A 20,736-nucleotide genomic window follows, 5' to 3' on the forward strand; every position below is an offset into this window, starting at 1 on the left:
TAACATTTAAAATTATACAATCAATATTTGATCAAATCTTGAATTCCTGAAAAGGTTAATGAGCAATTTAAGTGTAATGAAATGATTCACGATGTTGCCAAACGCTATATAGTGGGCTACAAATAGCCCAGCAAGCTCATGAAGACCAGAACTCTGAGTGTGTAGGGGGCTAATAAGGGCCAAAAAACGTTCTTACTGATATAATTCCATGCAATCAGTCCATTATTGTAGTGCAAATGTTTATGTAGAATGCATATCACAATCCTGGCATTGGCTATAGTATTCAATCCGTAGATTTGGCTTCTCTTGTATGTTAGTGGCCAAGACTACAACATATAACACATGGACATTTCATGAGGCGGGAAAGGCGCATCGCCACCTGGGGTCCAGTGCCGGTAGGGCAGCCGCAGGAGCGTGGAGTGAGGGTACAGTATGTCAGGCATGTGCAGAAAGAGCACAGTGGAGCGAAGGAAAAGTAACTCACCTTTCAGGCCAAGAGAGACGCACAGGATCTGGCTTTCTTTTTGGTATCCTGGTTAGAGTTGGGCCGAACGGTTCGCCTGCGAACGGTTCCATGCGAACTTCAGTGGTTCGCGTTCGCGTCCCGCAGGTGAACTTTTGCGGAAGTACTGTGAACCCACCACTGCATACCTGTTCAGTGAACCCACCACTGCATACCTGTTCAGTGAACCCACCACTGCATACCTGTTCAGTGAACCTGCCACTGCATACCTGTTCTGGGTACCCACCACTGCATACCTGTTCTGTGAACCCACCACTGCATACCTGTACTGTGAACCCACCACTGCATACCTGTTCAGTGAACCCACCACTGCATACCTGTTCAGTGAACCCACCACTGCATACCTGTTCAGTGAACCCACCACTGCATACCTGTTCAGTGAACCTGCCACTGTATACCTGTTCTGTTCAGTGAACCCGCCACTGTATACCTGTTCAGTGAACCTGCCACTGCATACCTGTTCTGTGAACCCACCACTGCATACCTGTTCTGTGAACCCTCCACTGCATACCTGTTCTGTGAACCCACCACTGCATACCTGTTCTGTGAACCCACCACTGCATACCTGTTCTGTGAACCCACCACTGCATACCTGTACTGTGAACCCACCACTGCATACCTGTTCAGTGAACCCACCACTGCATACCTGTTCAGTGAACCTGCCACTGTATACCTGTTCTGTTCAGTGAACCCGCCACTGTATACCTGTTCAGTGAACCTGCCACTGCATACCTGTTCTGTGAACCCACCACTGCATACCTGTTCTGTTCAGTGAACTCGCCACTGCATACCTGTTCTGTTCAGTGAACCCGCCACTGTATTCCTGTTCAGTGAACCCGCCACTGCATACCTGTTGTGTTCAGTGAACCCGCCACTGTATACCTGTTCAGTGAACCTGCCACTGCATACCTGTACTGTTCAGTGAACCCGCCACTGCATACCTGTTCAGTGAACCTGCCTCTGCATACCTGTTCTGTTCAGTGAACCCGCCACTGTATACCTGTTCTGTTCAGTGAACCCGCCACTGTATACCTGTTCAGTGAACCTGCCACTGCATACCTGTTCTGTGAACCCACCACTGCATACCTGTTCTGTTCAGTGAACCCGCCACTGCATACCTGTTCTGTTCAGTGAACCCGCCACTGCATACCTGTTCTGTTCAGTGAACCCGCCACTGCATACCTGTTGTGTTCAGTGAACCCGCCACTGTATACCTGTTCTGTCATTCAGCTACATCAGCCAGGCGACCATATGGGCTGTAAAGCCACCAAAACCTGCACTCTCGCCATGGTGCGCACCAGTCCAGCACGGCCGTCACTACACAAACAGCTGTTTGCGGTGCGTTACACGGTGAGTTTGGTGTGTCAGTGTGAAGCAGTACCTTAATTACACTACCTGATTGATGTATACACATGCAAGATGTTTTAAAGCACTTTAGGCCTGTCATTTAGCATTCAATGTGATTTCTGCCCTTAAAACGCTGCTTTGCGTCAAATCCAGATTTTTCCCGGGGACTTTTGGCATGTATCCCACTCCTCCACCTGGGGGGTCCAGGTGTTAGACCCCTTGAAACATCTTTTCCATCACTTTTGTGGCCAGCATAATTTTTTTTTTCAAAGTTCGCATCCCCATTGAAGTCTATTGCGGTTCACAAACTTTTCGGCGAACCGAACTTTCCGCGAAGGTTCGCGAACCCGGTTTGCGAACCGAAAATCGGAGGTTCGGCCCCACTCTAATCCTGGTTTCCATGGCTGCAGGACATCAGTCATTACGTGACCCCAAACAACTGCGTTTTTTTGTGATGATTGACACTGCTGCAGGGCCAGATTTATCAAAGCATTACTGACAGATTTTCCTTCTTAAACAGTTCTAACCAGCAGGGGAACTGTTTCACATGATAATAAGAAACTTCTTAAATCCTACTTAATAGTGGCAGTTAAGAGTGAATTTATAGAACTGTACTATGGTTAAGAAAAGTGCAAGTCCATCTCTAAACTGCTGCAGATTAAGAAGTGCTTAATAGCACTTCTAAAGGTTGTGCAGCAGTGCAGGCTAGGCATGCGATTTTTGATTTATAAAGGGCTCCTCCCCCTTCTGAATTTCTCACTTAGAGCCTGTATTGAGGGCTCCTCCCCCCTGCTGAATTTCTCACTCAGAGACTGTATTGATACAGGCCATATCAATACAGTAGGTGTATTGGTGCCCTAAGCAACAGCAATTTCCCTCACACACTGCACTGTATGAGAAACCTTCCTAACTCCTACTATATTACAACAGTTTAAGAAGGAAACTACACTATCTAGTGATTTCTTAAGATGTCTGAGACAGATCTGCATGTAAAAACGTACCAATATTTTGTCTCAGACACTCTTGATAAATGTCCCCCGCAGTTAATAGAGTACAGGAGCTCAAAGAGGAAGTCAATAAGCCAGCTGAATGAGAAGGCTGCTCTGGCCCCAGAGCATCAGGAACACACGGCAGTGAGTAATTGAAATCTACGCCCTGGCTGGAATAACAGTAAGTAAACAGGGCGTAGATTTCAATTATGCCTGGAAATGGTTAAACTATACCAGTTCTACCCAAGCATACAGTATGTTGTCATTGTACTTTGCATAAGCTATATTGTATTTGTGTTTAGGTCCTCGTATTGTTGGATTCTCCTATTGCAATAGGTATAAAAAATACATATTTGTTGTTACCCACTATTGTCTAGATTTGTTTCTGTGGCAGATAATGAAGCTACAGTAATGTATATAAATAATAATAATAATTTCAGTTGCAATGAATGTACAGTAACTGCTAGGAGAGCTTAGGCCAACATGTCCATGGTTCCCAGTGAACTTTTTCCATGAAAGCATAGTTCTTAGAAGTCCCTAAAACATTACATATTCCTATCCCATTGTTTTCTATAAAACAGCTTTGTACTGTAGTGTAGTAACTCAGTATGGAGAATCAAGGTTTAAAGCATATACACTTTATAAGGTTTACAAGGTTTCCACTAACAGCCACTTTGGCTCAAAGACAATTACTACAGCAAAGAGCTTGTCCATTGATATATTTACTTCAAGCCACGGCTATAAATGTTAATGAGCCTTTGAGGCCAAAAGGGTAGAAATATTCCACACTCCAGGGCTCAATGTATTATCTGTATATGGTCACTGAAGGATACATGAGGTTTCCTGGAAAACCACAGCTCTGCAATGGGCTCCTGGTAGATAAACGAATGCAATATGTTTCATATGATCCTTAAAGGGAATGTCCAAGCAAAATAAAAAAATGAGTTTCACTTACCTGGGGCTTCTACCAGCCCATTGCAGCTATCATGTGCCCTCGTAGTCACTCACTGCTGCTCCAGTCCCCCGCTGGCAGCTTGCCGACCTCGGAGGTCGGCGGGACGCATTGCGAACATTTTTACGCATTCCCGCTAGTGCAGGAACATTAACACATACATTTGTACGCATTACTGGTTCAATGCGTAAATTTTTACGCATTGAACCAGTAATGCGTAAAAATGTATGTGTTAATGTTCCTGCACTAGCGGGAATGCGTAAAAATGTACGCAATGCGTCCCGCCGACCTCCGAGGTCGGCAAGCTGCCAGCGGGGGACTGGAGCAGCAGTGAGTGACTACGAGGGCACATGATAGCTGCAATGGGCTGGTAGAAGCCCCAGGTAAGTGAAACTCATTTTTTTATTTTGCTTGGACATTCCCTTTAAGCCTTTAAATGTCTATTAAGCTACCATGCAATGTTGCCACAGGATATAGGATCTGGAATTTCTTTTTTATTTTCTTCAAAATGTGTTTTGCTTTCCTCATCTACAGAACAATATATCTGCGATGCATTTATCACATCCCATATAGAGGATCACATAATTGCAAAGTAGTGGCAAGGCTGTGTATCTTCCACTATTGCCACCTCAACAGGGCAGGCTGGGTGAACATGGTGCTTTGGTGCACAGGGCTTTTTGGCGCAATGTAAGCTGAATGATGGCTCATCCGGCTGCCGTACAATTTTTTTTTTTTTGGGGGGGGGGGGGGGGGGGGAGAGGGGTTGTTAAATACTATTTCCCTCTGAGTCGTCGCAACTTGGATGGAGAAGTAATTTGGGGTCCTGCAAATGACGGATCCCCGAATTGCCTGTGTGCAGGGTGCAGACTACAGCATTACTGCTATAGCCGCACCAAGCTTCGGTGCTATAGAGAGCGACAGTGCCAAAAAACCTTGCTTCAGCAGGCTGGTGCTTCCAATAAGGTTCTGTATTTTGCTGTTCTTCCTAGCTCCACAGCTCAAAAACAACCCATCCTGTCACTTCACACCTCCTTGTGCCGCTGTCATGCCCTGCATCACATGCCAGCTACACCTCCTTCAGTGGGTAATGTCATGGTTTGGACTAAGGATAGCCAACTCTCAGGTGGGCAGACAGGAAGGAGCTGCTAGTAGAGTCCATGAATGGACTCTCATGTGACTATGCGGCGGGCACTCAGCAGGGCTCAGAACGCTGTCAGCAGAGGTAACTAGGCTGCAAAGTATGTAGTCTTGTATGTAGTATGTTACTGCCATATAAGCATGTAGTGACCTACTACAGGGTCAGTTGGACTTCCAACGATTAAATATGATAACAATTAAATTCCAACAGTTTCTTGTGTTGATTGTTGATCAGAATGATAAAATAGCTGAGATAATCTTGGCTTTTTTTAGTCTCAGTAGAGGGTTTACACATGGCATTTAGTGCAAGCACAAAGGTAGATCATGGCACTATTTGCTTTATGCATTTGGTCAGGAGCATAACTACATTGTGCTGGCCTCGCCTCTATAACTGCTGCTCCTGTACTTACAGCAGAGCGGCAAGGGAAGTGCTTCAGTGTACATGTCCTGGACAGCAAATAATCATGCGGCTTCCATAGCCGCGTGCTGATTGGCTGCATGGCGCTTGTACACTGAAGAGGAGTGTGGAAGACATTCCTGCATCCAGAAGCAGGTAATGTATACAGTTCCACTGCCACTGCTGCTCTCCATTAAGTACAGGAGCAGTCCCCCTTAAGTCACTGCTCCCCCCCCCCCATGCAACCCCCACTGTTAAACTCCTACATTTGGTTGTAATAAGTACTTACAAGTTAACACACAGGGTACAATGTGTCTGGAAGACGTAGGGCCATAACCAGGCTAAGGTTCATGGTGACCCATAGAAAAACAGGTCAGGTACTTTTACAGTTACAGATCTCCAAGCTAGTTCCCCGAGGCTTAATTAATGAAATGGGCCTGCAGGGAGCATCCATTCCAATGCTTGCCTTGCCCTATTACAAACAGCAAATTACATCTGAACTACTGCAGAAGCTGCTTTAAAAAAATGGGAAAAAAGAAAACATATTGCCGCCATTAAGTGAAAGCCAAGCTCCTCTGCAAATTTGTTGATTGTTAGGAAGAGAAAAACATACATTCCTTGTCCTGCAGATATGCTTTAACCACCACTGTTTAGGCTTCAATGAGACTTTGTTAAAGAGAGACATTGACCTCTTGCCGCTGGCTATCTGTTAGCCAGCAGGAAACGGCTGATGGAGCGCTTAGTCCCACTATTGATCTGCACATGAACGCTGTGTTATTTCAGAGAGACTGGTCTCCACTTAACAAAAATCAAATACCTATCTACGGGGGAGAAGAATAGCCCGATACAGTTAATGCTACAGCTGGCTATCTCTTCAATGAATTACTTTGAGTGAAGGATCACTTCATTTACTATGATCTTTATTTTAGCTAGAAGAGTGATTTTAAAGACAATCAATAGTCTGCCTAAAGTTTTAGTTACATATATGAAGTTGTGGGGAAATAGTAGTGTGCATCTAATGGGTGGACATTCTTAAAATGCTTACTTAAAGGGAAACTCCACTTTTGTTGGAAAAAAGATCAGCCCTTTACAAAACAATACATTGGACTTATGTAAACATGTATTTAGATGCTTACCATGTTCTGTTGTCTGTAAAAAGACAAATTGGTGTGTATGTAAATAATCAACGCTGTGGCCCATATGCAATTAACTTTTCTGAGTTTTCTCCTAGGAGATAATTTTTCATACCCTTTCAGCACTTTTCAACTGCCAAAGTATAAAAAAGTAAGTGTAATAAAATTATTATAAAAAAAGAAAATATTTTTTGATTCTGATGGTTGTTTTTTGTTTGTTTGTCTGTTTTTTTTTTGTTTTTTTTTTAAGAAGAATTTCATTTACTGACAAAATGTTACTAAATTTTGCTGAATCCAACTATACCAGATATGTACTGGTATCCCACATTTCCTGTTCAGGAATAGGTGCACCAGTAGAGATGGCCGAACGGTTCGCTTCGGAACTTCGGAAGTTCGATTCGCCCCCTTAGTGCATCATGAGGGTCAACTTTGACCCTCTACATCACAGTCAGCAGGCACATTGTAGCCAATCAGGCTACACTCCATCCTGGAGCCCCACCCCCCTTATAAAAGTCAGGCAGCGTCAGGCTTTTCACTTACTCAAGTGCCTGCAGTAATTAGAGAAGGGAGAGCTGCCCCCCTGGATGATGCTGGTGTAACACACACAGCAAAGGACAGCAATTTGAAGTCTGGAAGACTCCAGGGCAAGGGTGGGAAGGATGAAAAGCTAGGTGACCATGCAACCATTCCTGCTTACCTAAAGCTTACTTGTGGCTTACAATACATTGGCGTCAATTCGCTAAGATCATGCTGGAGATAATAAGGCAAGAGAAAACTTGCCACGACACAGTGAGAGAGTTATCTTATCTCTTCATTACTGAAGTTACCTCCTCTGTAGTTAATTTACTTCCTCTGTAGTTAATTTACCTCCTCTATGGTTATTTTCACACGCAGTTAATTAACAGCCTGTCTTTAACTCTGTGTAACGATCGGTGTAACACAGAGAGGGTCTGATTATTGGTGATCTGCAGTATCACCAAAAATACAGATATATACCTAATTATTGATGATCTGCAGTATCACCGATAATCAGATATATTACTAACCTCTGGACACCTGAGAGATATGAGTGTTTGGTGCAACAGTAATACTTTGAGAACAATACCAGGAGGACAGGTACAAGGCAGTAAGGAATACTGCTGGAACAAGTACCTTCCAGCAGCCTGAGACTCTCCAGCAGGGAGGAGTCAGACTGGGAGAGGGAAGGACCAGAGCGTGAGTGACACCAATAGAAGGATGCCACTGACTGATCTGTGAACTATCTCTTAACTGGAGAGATAGCTCTCATGGTCGGACAAGCCAGGTCGGCAACACACTGACATACAAAGTACAAAGACAGGAGGCTGATTTGGTAATCCTAAGGCAAGCAGGGTTTGGCAACAGAGTATCAGATATAGCGAAGTACCAAATCAGTGAACAGAAGAGTGGTCAGGAAAGCAGGAAGTCATAACAGATAATAAACAATGCCTAGTCTTGGGTGTGAGCTCCGTGATCATCAACACCCTTGAACTAGTCTGAAGTATAACAGAATGGTAACACAAGTCCCTAATCTGGGGTGTGAGGTCCTTGGTCATCAACACCCTGAAACTAGTCTGAGGTATAACAGAATGATAACACAGATTCCTAATCTTGGGTGTGAGGTCCTTGATCATCAACACACCCTGGAACTAGTCTGAAGTATAACAGAATGATAACACAGATTCTGACAATAAGGTCTGAGTGCTTCCACGTAGTGATCGCAACGGCAGACAACCAGTGAATGACCAGCACCCAGTATATATAACCCAGCGCTCTCCAGCGCCTCCCCTAAGTGCTGGACCAATGGCAACTGGTACAATCGTCAGCTGATCGGCTTGGTCAGCTGACTCCCTTCTGGCTGTCATAAAAGTTCTGCCTCTCAACGCGTGCGCGCTTCCTTCTGAACCTGTGTGGACTATCAGTCCCAGCCACACCAGACATGTCTTGCGTACCACCCGCCGCGCTGGACGCAGAGCCCGCCGCACCGCTATCAAGGCATGCGGCGGTTTCTCCGCGTTCAGCCATACTGGCAGATGTAGGCCTATGCCTGCAACCCGCCGCATTGGACGCGGAATCAGCCGCCTTGCTCTGAGCGCACGCGGCGGCTTTTCCGCGTTTTCTCACACTCTGGAGTTATTTTAAGGATTGAAGAGTTAACTTAAAGACAGAAGAGTTAACTTTAGGTTTGCCTGAGGTAAAATGTATCCTGAATACTACATGCCTCATTACCATGGTGACAACTCTAGAAACGTTATTAAAGACAGGAGATAAGCTTAGTGAATTGAGGCCATTGGCTTAAGACTTTACCAAATCCAATGCTCCAATATGGGGAAGCTTCTCTGTTTGCTGTTTTTTGTTGGTTTTTTTTTTTTTTTGCGGTGTCACAGTTCACTCATCTCTTCAACTACAAGAAAGGCCCAGGAGTAGTCTTAGCTACCGTAATATCTATGTTACAGCAGGGCCCTTATTACACTTTCTCTTGCAGGGCTATGGAAACCATTTTGTCCATGCGATAAAGTGAGGTGCAAAAATGAAATCTTGCCTAGCAGAGGATGGTTTCGATCCATCGACCTCTGGGTTATGGGCCCAGCACACTTCCGCTGCACCACTCTGCTTACATTTGTATATAACCTTCAAGTTTAAGAAGGGTACATTAGTTGAAATAGTTACACTACTATCTGTTATAATTTAAGTAGGCCTCAGTTACTTGGCCTGAGTTTTATGTAAAAGGCTTGTCCGCAGTGTATGCCTTTAAAATAAATAGAGGTTTTGTGATGCAGGCAGAGGCATCTCAGGGTCTGCGTGTAGCAGAGGATACACGCAGATACTGAGAACATGTTCCTAAAAGAAGGCCATCGGACTACTCTGACCTCAACACTACACCACAGGAACAGAAAACATTGGCCATATTTACTAAACATCCACGTTCCTGTATATGGGTCAAAGGCCTCATTGATTATTAATCAAGTAGGTGTGTATGATGACACCACGAGTGAGTCCACCAATAATCTGGTCTAGGGGGTGGCGAAGATGATGTCATATTTAACTCTTTCCTAGTCAGTATTAAAGGCTGAGGGAGCTACGAGAGGTCACTTCTGCTTCTGCTTCTTCCTTCTGCACTAGCTAGCAAGGCTGACTGGGACGACTTCTAAGCATGTTCTTCCTTTCTGTAATCTGATATAATGTATGCTGTACATAGGTAGTTTAGTGTAACGTAGTTAGGAAGAAGGTACCTGATAGACTCCAGCAGGGAGTCTAATCATGAGCTTGTAATGCCACATGAAGATTGGCATGGCTAGGATATGATGTATGTATCTATCTGTATTCCTGTTTCCTGAATAAATAACGTAAACATTGAAGAAGCCTGAGAAAGTCTATATCCTGTTTGCGGTGTGGAGAGTCAAGTGATCTCACAGTCTGTGAGACGATGGTGTCGAAGCAAGGTGATTAGAACAGTTTATAACACTATCTATGTTACAGCAAGGCCCTAATGACACTTTCTCTTAAGGGGCTATGGCCACCGATTGGCCCATGTGGTAAAGCAAGGTGCAAAAATCAAAGAACACCTAGCAGAGGATTGTTTTGATCCATCGACCTCTGGTTTATGGGCTCAGCAAGCTTTTCATCCTTCCCACCCTTGCCCTGGAATATTCCAGACTTCAAATTGCTGTCCTTTGCTGTGTGTGTTACACCAGCATCATCCAGGGGGGCACATGATCTTTCTGAAGTCTTGAATTGAAGCCTGTAAGCAGTATCACCATGTGTCCCACTGGTTTCATCTAGCAAATTAGGCAAATAAGCAAGCTCATTTTTCTCTTATCGCAATGGTACATGCTAGGTTGGCTTCAGCATGCAGTGTTGGTGGTATAGTGGTGAACATAGCTGCCTTCCAAGCAGTTGACCTGGGTTCAATGCATGTGAGCTTGCTTTTGAGACCCTACAAATCCCTGGAAGACAAGATCCGAGGAGGAGGAGAGAGAGATTTATTCCGTGGAATTTAGAAAAATTCCGACGGTATGTAGCAGTTATGGAATTTTGTGCTAGCGGAATTTCGCAATTCCGGCGGAACAGAAATTGCACTTTCCGATCACCCCTTAGTGCCCTCAGTTAAGTTAGCCAGGTATAAGAGAAGCAGGTTATTTTGGCGCATGGCACTTACCGCTGAGTGCCGTCATAGCAGCACTGCTATGCCGCCCGCCCCGAATAACTGTAATTCGGGGCTCCGGCGGTTGCCAGACCCTGAATTACATCTCCCTCCACATTGCGACAACTCAGAGGGGGAATAGTATTTAACGCCATTGGAGAGTTTAGTGGCAGCAGGGAGAGCTGTCATTCGGCTTGCCCTGCGCTGAACTGCCTGGCGCCCAAATAAGATGTACTTAGGTATAAGTGCCACTGGGTGGGAGGAGGTGAGTGACACTGCGTGGAGGGGTATGACATCATTTCTCCCTCTCTTACTCCATGCCCCGCCCCCGTCTTCCTGTAGAGTGGTGCAGCAGTGGGTTTTGTAAATGACTCACCCATCCCTGCTCCATACGAAGCGTCTGTCTGCTCCAGCAGTCGGCTCCTCTCTGCCCACCCACTCTCTGTATAATGTGTGTATGATGAGTCCTGCAGGGAAACAGTAAGTAGAGATGAGCCGCCTGCCGGAGCAGATGGAAGCGTCGCATGGAGCAGGGTGAGTAATTTTTAAAACCCAGCGCTGTGCCTCTCTGCAAAAGGACAGGGGGAGGGTCCATGGAGAGGAAGGGAGGAATGATGTCAACCCCTTCCCTACTTCTGCCATGCACCCCGGTCCCCAAGTCCACACCCCACACTCTGTCACTACAGGCGTCTCCACTATGTAAACACAGCATGAAGCAAGTACTTCAGACTGTGTCATGGGAGCTCCGGTCCTGGAAACGCAGCTGTCATAGCCTGCTCTCCACCTTTGGGATATAATACAGTAGTTGGTGCTTACACAGGGCTGAGCTAGAGCTATTATTCTTGTTTCTGGCTGTTTCATATGGGAAAGTGGTGGCTCTATGTGCAGGTGGTGACACGGGTATTACCTGTACTTTGTAAATCTTTCTTCTCTCTTCAATAGATAGTTGTTTTTCCATGAGGGGCTTTTACCTAAGTTGCAATCTCACGATTGCTACTTTAATTGTGTTTTTGCATTGAACTGATGAGTATATGTTTATTATTGTGTTTATTATAAGTAGGGGGTTACCTGAACATTATTTTTTTTACAACCACACCCTAATAGTTCCAACTAAAGTGGGTTTATGCTCCCAAAAATAACATTTCAGTAACTAAAATAAAACCTTTATTTTTATGGCAGAGAGCAGGAAAAGCTTTCTGATCTCTTTTTATCAGCAAAGGCAAATGCAATAATTGCCAGCTGAAGCTCTCTGAGGTGTGTGCCTTCACTCTGCCTCCTCCCTCTGCTGAACAGACACATCACCCTGGCAACAGCTAAGTCACTTCAACAGAAAATGAGGAGGCCGAGAGAAGACACATGCCTCAGAGAGCTTCAGACGGCAATTATTACATTTGCTGATGAGCACAGATAAGCAAGCCTGTATTGCTCTCTGCAGTGAAAGCAAACATTTTTACACACGGGAAATGCGTGGGAATGCTTTCAATTTTTTTTATGTAACTAAGGGTAATTACTGAAATTTTAGTTTTGGGAGTGTAATCCCACTTTAAAAAATGCCCATTCAGGTCAGGAGCAGATCTACATAAAAAGACTTCCTTCACCTCTGGAGCATCACACAAAGTATCACTCTGTGCAAAAGGTTAGACAGCCCTGAGCAAAATGGTAAAATATAACTTTATCTGCAGCTAATAGGTTTGCAAAAAGTCAGCAGTGAGCGATTGTTCTATTGGCAGGTGTTTGTAGAAATATAATTGCTGCCATTTCCCATAGCCGGTTACTCTGCAGCCTTTCTGCACTTAGTTCTCACTAGGCTAATTGGAAGTATCTCAGGTTTGGTTACCTCAGGCTCCTGCCTGGACAAACTGTGTTATTATGTTCAGTGCAAATCATCTCAGTACCCAGCAGCAACAAGTTTATATCATTTGATAGCCTTATGCTATGATGACCCTTTCTCTGACATGGCAAGTCACCCTCTCTGTGAAATTCTTATATTATTATAGACAGGGAATAATAATAATGACTATTATTATAATTATTATTACTGGTACTATTATTATTATGTAAAACTTGCCGCCTCTTCCTGTAAAAAACAAAAGTCAGTGGGGCAGAAGGAAGTGTCGAGCTGTAGTGCTTTGGGGGAGTCAAATTGTGCAGCTTGAATTGTAAAATCCACTTCTCTGCTGTTTATAAGTAGCTTTGCATCCATTTAAAATTTGACCAGTTCTTGAGTGCCTGTGTCTCATGCCATTTAGGGCCTCTTTACACAGGCAGTTGACAGTTGTGTGTCTACATCCTGCAGGGGCTTTACAACAGATGCCTGAGCCTCCTGGCAAACAAAAAGATCCCTGGTCCAACTGCAGTAGGCCCCGCCCCTAACAAAACAAGCAGCTCCCCCCTTTCCTTTCTCTGAAAGAGTATTAGCATGTGCAAGGTCAGATTTATACTTTTTCCGCCTCTAGGCCAAGTATGTTGGGGCTCCACTTCCATACGCAGCAGTTCCCCTCCCATTCCATATGTAGCCCCCTCTTCCATTGGTACCATCCATGTTCTGCAGCACTTTTCTTTCATATTCAGTTCCCGCTTAGGCATCAGCTTCCCTTTTTCATATGTTGCTTCCTATTTGCAGTCTTCTCTTCCATATGTAGCCACCAGGGGCGTAGCATTAGGGGTTGTAGAGGTTGCGACCGCATCAGGGCCCTTGGGCCAGAGGGGCTCCGAAGGGCACTCCCTCAATTGCAGCAATTGCAGTATTCTCTCTCTATTGGTCCTGTGCTCATATTAATCACTTCTATAGATACTTTGAATAGTGGTAATCATTAACAAATTGTTCCCCATCCTCTTCTTGCACCTCTGACACTGTAGTTGCCATTGGCAGGTTTTGGTGCGCCGTATCAATTGTTATGTATAGAGTGCTTGGGGGGGCCCCAAGTAAAACTTGCATCGGGGCCCACAGCTCCTTAGCTACGCCACTGGTAGCCACCCCTCTTTCACATCCAGATTTCCCCTTGGACTGCAGTCGCCCAAGGCACCGGCCTTTCCAGAAACCCAGTACTGAGCGTGTGGAGCTAAGTGACTATATTTACCTGGTCATGCTACCTCCCGACAGCCACTCGCTGTGCTGCATACACGCCTCCTGATCATGTGTGATTTCATGTAATTTTTGTGTAATTATGCAAAACTTATGCAAAATTATGAGTTATTACAGATGAAATTAATTACAATTTGACCTGAAATTTTGCATTACGATTTTGCATCGTAATTGCGAATTTTAATTCAAAATGACATCTATGCGAAATCTGTGCTAATCATTACTAGAGATGAGCCTGTCTAATTCCCCCTCATCTTCAAGTAATCACAAGTGTAATTTGATCTCTCAGCTGCGTCAGCCCAGAAGTTTGGCCGTCTCAGCAGACAAAGCTAATATGTACACACAGGATGTTAACCCTTTGTCTTCTTACATGAAAGAAGGAAGTAGACACACTGCAGGCAGCCTGTAAGCTGTAACACTGGAAGAATTTACAATGGAAAAACACTGAGCAAATCAGGAGTATACATTAACACTGTGAAAAATAATCATTTTTATTTATTACCTTATTTTCACTACAGTTCCTCTTTGGGTCCTTCTGCACAGATTTCTGCCGCCTCCTCCTTTGGAGAACCCTCTGCATATGAGCTGGAGTGAAGTGCTGTCCTAATTACTCCAAATTTGTACCAATAAGATACTGTACCTTCATAGTGTTGCTCGGATACCTCCGATCACGGATTCAAATAAATCCGGCCACGGCAGTCCCAAAATCCGGATAAGCGGTGATTGTGATCCGGATTTAAAACTGACCGACGAATTTGACTCGGATTTTATCCGTGACTGCCTGTAAAATCTGTGATCACGGGTTTGTGATCCGGATTTGACTTTAACGTTAATAGCAAAGCTCCCATACATGCTACAATCACCAAAATTGCTTTGATTATAAAGGTGATCAGTGGCTACAACTTAAATTTTTCAAAAAGACCTTATAGTTTTGGAGAAATCGAATTTAAAGTTTCCAATAATAAAGTATTGGTGATTAAATGTAACAGACGAGGCAGCTGCGGCGAACAGCGCCGCCGCAGCTGCCTCCATGCCGCCACCCGTCCTCCCGGCGTCTAGGATGCCGAGGACGGAACGTACATTTGGTAGGGGGGTTACCGTCTCGCGCGGGCACAGACGGGACCTTTATGCTGGGAGGAAGCTGGTCAGCTGATTGCAGAGGAGACTCACGGCGCCCAGGATTGGCTGTGCGCAAGGGGGCGTGCCAGTGAGTTCTCCTCTGCTTCTTAAGCCTCCGGGCTTCATTCAGAGGTTGTCTGTTGTCGTGAATACCTCGTGTGTTAGCGCTCAGACCTTAGACTAGATCCCAGGTGTTGATATCAAGGACTTCACAACTAGCCTAGGATATTGTTGATATTGTACTGATTACCTGTGTATGACTCTTGGCTATACTCTGACGATTCTGTACTTCTGCCTATCTGCCTTAAAGTTGCTGAACCTCTGCCTGATTACCGACTCCTCTCCTGCCTCACGATTTTGTACTGATATTTACCTCTCTGTTGCTGAACCTCTGCCTGATTACCGACTCCTCTCCTGCCTCACGATTCTGTACAGATACTTACCTCTCTGTTGCCAAACCTTGCCTGTCAGACCATTCTACTCACCAGTGGGCCCTCGCCACTGGTGAGGTGCTAGCTTCACCAGCTCCTCTGGTGAAGTTATTCTTTAGTGCAGTACTGTTTGTGTCTCCTGCTCATAGGCTGCAGTACACTCTGAGTCACCCGCTCCTCTGGAGATTCGGTCTCTTCAGTATTGTATCTCCAGCTTGCTGGAGCTTGAACCCTATTACACGGTCAGTGTTCCGATAGTACCTCACCAGCCCCTCTGGTGAGGTCTCATAAAACTATTAAAGTTACGGTTGCACCAAACACTACACACTCAGCTCTTTGTGTTGCTATACTGGTATTATTGGTGATTTTGCAGATCACACATAATCAGGTATAGCGTCTGCATTATTGGTGATTCTGCAGATCACCAAATAATCAGACACCTGAGTTGCTACACCCAACCGTTACATTAAATACCGCCAAATCCCACCGACTTAAGCGGTTAATAGCAAAGCCCCCTTACATGCTATAGACACCAAAATTTGCAGAATATGTTAAGTAGAACAGTGAGAACAAGGGAGAAATTTTTACAAAAAGACCTTATAGTTTTTGATATCATCAATTTTAAATGTTCAAAGGAAGTTTCAAAGGAAAAAAGTATACATGTAAATGCGGTAAATACATTAACTGTCATTTACCGCATTTATTTGTATACTATTTTCATTTGAACCTTTAAAATCCATTATCTCAAGGTCTTTTTGAAAAAAAAATCCCCTTGTTCTCACTGTTCTACTTAACATATCCTGCAAATTTTGTGTTCATATCAGTTTTAACCGCTAAAGTTGGCGGGTTTTCAGCTTATAATCATGGATATTTTTCCCGTGATTACGGGCCGAATATGCAAAATAACGGCCGCATTCCCGATCACGGATTTGGATCACAATGTTGGATAGTGAAAAAATACTCACAGATTGTACCCAAACACCATTGTACCTTCATTCCAAAGAGCAGACACAGGACTTTGCTTGCAGAGCACCCATGCCCACTAGCGGTTGGAAAGAAACTCTTGGAATGGAGGGAGTACTATGCCACTTCAGGAGCCAATGCACCTCTGCTCTGGGGACAGAGTTCTTGGGGGGAAGAGAATGTCCCCAGACCATATCAGAGCCCCACCCCTTTTTGTTGGCAGGCCTGGGACTCTTTCTGGGGGAGGGGGGATTTTCATTTATTCTGTTATTTGCAAACAGCATGGTAATCTATTTTCCATGAAGAAAAGCACTGCTCCACTGGTATGAGTTATCACTGAACCCCCGCTGTGAGCAGTATATTAATAGCCATTAAGCCAGACATGCCAGACATGGAGACAATTAATTGCTGCACGATTTCCACATATGTGTTAATTTGCAAACTTAATTAGACTCTAATTAACGCAAAACTTTGCTCAAGCCTTTTTATTGTTAGTGAATAATGAGATAAGCCAAAGCCAGTAAAATCCTATAAAAAATAGATAAAAAATGAGTTATGCTGCACTAAAAATCCCATATAGGATGTGAATTTGAGAATAATTTTTTTCCAGCCAGACTGTATCTTTTCTGACCCACATTAGCTAACATTTTTCATATACCAAGATACGTGGATCCAAATATGGGCAGAGATAATTAAACTGCACCACATGAGGTATTCACCATTTTCTGTTGTAATTACCACTAAGTTTCACTGTATCTAGCTATGTTCATCCCTTAGGGCCCGTTTCCACTAGTGCGACGCGATTTCGCCGGCATTCCGACGCTTGTAAAAACGCATGCGGGTGCGTTTCCGCATGCGTTTTTACCCGCGATTTCGCGTGCGATTTCGCATGGCAGGGTGCCATGCGAAATTAACCATGACACTGCCAGGACAAAATAACATTGGGAAGGGTGCGAAATTGCACGCGAAATCGCGGGTAAAAACGCATGTACCAAACGCATGCGTTTTTACTATTAAATACATTAGCGGCGATTCGCACGGATTCCCGACGCAGGCGAAAACTGTGGGTCCCGCCGTGCAGATTTGGCCCGCTGCCAAATCGCTCCCGCACGCCGCTCAGGTGGAAACAGCCCCATCCACTTACATTAGCTATGCGAATCCGCATGCAGTGCCCGCATGCGGATTCGCCCTAGTGGAAACGAGCCCTTAGAGGTGTTGCTATAGAAACACCATTTTCCTATTTTTTTCTTGGTAAATTACCTCTTGGATGCAATAAACATCTTCTTTAAAGAATTCATGAAAATGTCACAAGTTCTGTTTACTTCACTTACCTCAGGATTTGTAACGCAAACATTGAGCTTTCTTCCATACCAGGTGCACATAATGGGGCAGAGTCATGAAACTATGGTATAAGTTACATATGCACAGAGTGCACACAAATTTTACTGGTGTGTGTGCAAAATACTGCATGGGTGCTACGCAGATTGTGCAAGTCTTCTTACGTATACAGCATGCATGTATAACATGGGTTATATGCTATTTGCATGTCTGCATTGAGGGTATAATGTGAGTTGCGCAAAGGAAATAATGTCACCTGGACAGATAAATACCACTTTCTTATCACAGAATGTGGTAATCTTATGGATGAACATTAAAGGACCACTATCGCAAATAAAGTAGGCAGTTAAAATCTGACAGGACCAACAGGTTTTGGGCCAGTCCATCTCCTCATGGGGGATTCTCAGGGTTTTCATTGTTTTCAACAGCATTTCCTGAACAGCAGTTGCAAAGTCTAACTGACAAAATAGTGTGAAAGTGAGTAGGGAGGCTGGCTGGTATCTTACTATTTTGGCAGTTAAACTGCCATTCATGAAATGCTGTTGAAGACAAAGAAAACCCTGAGAATCCCCCATTAGGAGATGGACTAGCCCAAAACCTGTCGGTTCTGTCAGATTTTAACTGCTTACTTTTTTTCGCGACAGTGGTCCTTTAAAGAACAAATATAAAGCCAACCTGAAAAGAGAGGAATATGGAAAGGGACAGATTTATTTTCTTTTGAACAATGCACATTGCCAATGCCTGGCTGTCCTGCTGATCATCTGCCTCTAATACTTTTAGCTATAAACCCTGACTGAAGTCTGACTGAATTTGCTACATGCTTGCTTCCGATGTTTGATTCAGACACTACGGATGCATGAAAGATCAGCAGCATGCAAAGCAACTGGTATTGTTTAAAAGAAAATAAATATAGCAGCATCATGTCCCCTTTAGTTTAGATGTCGATTAACATAAACCTGCCATTTCCCCACAAGTAGGGATGCTCATTCGGATTCCGCGGAAATGCAATTTCCGAAATTCCGATCGGAAATTGCATTTCCGCATCGAAATCCGGAAATCGGTAATGCAAGTGCCGTAGGCGGATTTCCGCCGGAAATCGCGGAAATTTCCGCCGGAAATCGTGGAAATTCCACCCGACTTTAACAGCGATTTTCTCAAAAACTATAAGGTCTTTTTGAAAACTTTTTTTTGCATCGTGTTCACAAGTTTCGGTTTAATAAACGCTGAAAATTTGGTGTTTCTAGGACTTAAGGGGGATTTTCTATTAACCGCTAAAGTAGGCAGATTTTTACTGTAATGTAAAATGCAGAAAATCTGCATCTGCCTATTTTCTGCATTTTACATTACAGTAAAAATCTGCCGACGTTAGCGGGTAATAGCAAAGCCCCCGTAAGTCCTAGAAACACCACATTTTCAGGGTTTATTAACCCTCTGGGCGATACAATTATATCGCCCAGGAGGTGGCGCAGCACTATTTTTTAAATTTTTTTATTTTTTAAATCATGTAGCGAGCCCAGGGCTCGCTACATGATAGCCGCAGCGCAGCGGCATCCCCCCACCCACTCCGATCGCCTTCGGCGATCAGAGTAAGCAGGAAATCCCGTTCAGAACGGGATTTCCTGCTGGGCTTCCCCGGTCGCCATGGCGACGGGGCGGGATGACGTCACCGACGTCATGGACGTCGTGACGTCAGAGGGAGTCCCGATCCACCCCTCAGCGCTGCCTGGCACTGAATGGCCAGGCTGCGCAAGGGGTTGGTAGGGGGGGGGCTGCACGGCACGGCGAGCGGCGGCGGATCGGCGGCGAGCGGCGGCGATCGGAAGTTACACGCAGCTAGCAAAGTGCTAGCTGCGTGTAACAAAAAAAAATTATGCAAATCGGCCCACCAGGGCCTGAGAAATCCTCCTGCGCGATATACCCCGAGCTCAGCTCGGGATTATCGCTCAGGAGGTTAAACAGAACCTTCTGAGCAAGATGCAAAAAAGTTTTCAAAAAGACCTTATAGTTTTTGAGAAAATCGATGTTAAAGTTGGGCGGAATTTCCGCGATTTCCGGCGGACATTCCGCCTTGGAATGCGGAAATTGGTAGCGGAAAGCGGAATCGGTAATCGGTACATGACGGAATGCGGAATTACCGCGGAATTGGAATTTGGCATTCCGACCATCCCTACCCACAAGTGGCTAAATCAGTCCAGATTAGTAGTATGATACATGACATGACACTTGATCATGGGGAACCAATCAGAGATTTCAAAATTGATCACATGTGTTACTTTTGAACACACTTACCGTTTCCTGTAAATACAATCACACAAGAGAAGTTGATTACTAGTTCAAAGAGGAACTGAATATAGTTTATTGAATAAAATTGCTTATTTTCAACAATATTACTTTATAAATGATTTAGTCAATGGTTGCTCACTGTAAAATATTTTCTATATCCGATTTACATTCTTACATTTTTTCACAGGTTGCTGCATCTTTACTGCTGATAGGTGCATTATTGTAGAAGTAGTTTGTTTACTGTGAGTTACGAATTCAATAGAAACAACATCTGGTCTCCCAGAATGCTTTGGGGGGAGTATTCTGCATAACTAAAAAGCTTAGGCTAAACATCACTGGGAGGGTGGGGTTACATGCCAATATAAAACTATATATAGATAATGGAAATGTTTCTGATGCTGAAGCCTTGATAATTGAAATACAGGAGGGTATCCTGAATAATGTACTACATTCTACTATATGTCACTACAGTGCCTCTTTAAAGCAGTGACTGTCGCTCGAATTTTTGCTGCATATTTGTTTTGTTTACCATGAATTGGTCAGATTCCCTCCTAACCACCTTTGTGGGAATAACTTGTTTTGATAGATGTCCCCCAATAAGGTCTTTTCATCTTCTCCAGAATGACATCAATATGCTGTAAGATGCAAGCATCATCACTGGCTGCTGTTCATTGGCACATATTTCACTATTATTTGAGACTGGTAAGTAAGTATAGCGCCTGTACATTTTGTTCAGCGTATCAGGAACTGCAGTTAGACAGCTGGTATGTCTCTCAGGCTACCTGGGACTCAAGCTCTTGCATCTGGCTTCTTCTGTCGTTAGAACATCAGCCCTGAGGATATTTGCTAAGTTACCACACTCTAGTGGAAACAGATT

At 44.3% G+C, this 20,736-nt stretch overlaps 1 long non-coding RNA gene across 2 annotated transcripts in view; it reads left to right on the forward strand.

Moving 5' to 3' along the window:
- LOC137538246 (uncharacterized) overlaps positions 1–20,534 on the forward strand; it is a 57,647-nt gene extending 37,113 nt beyond the window's left edge. For both annotated transcript variants that reach the window (XR_011024717.1, XR_011024718.1), the window contains exons 2-3: positions 6,577–6,629; positions 20,446–20,534. This is a non-coding gene — a long non-coding RNA (uncharacterized lncRNA). The remainder of the gene's footprint in view (positions 1–6,576; positions 6,630–20,445) is intronic.
- Positions 20,535–20,736: the final 202 nt, after the last annotated feature.

This window comes from Hyperolius riggenbachi, chromosome 11, assembly GCF_040937935.1.
Source record: "Hyperolius riggenbachi isolate aHypRig1 chromosome 11, aHypRig1.pri, whole genome shotgun sequence".
Lineage (NCBI taxonomy): Eukaryota > Metazoa > Chordata > Amphibia > Anura > Hyperoliidae > Hyperolius > Hyperolius riggenbachi.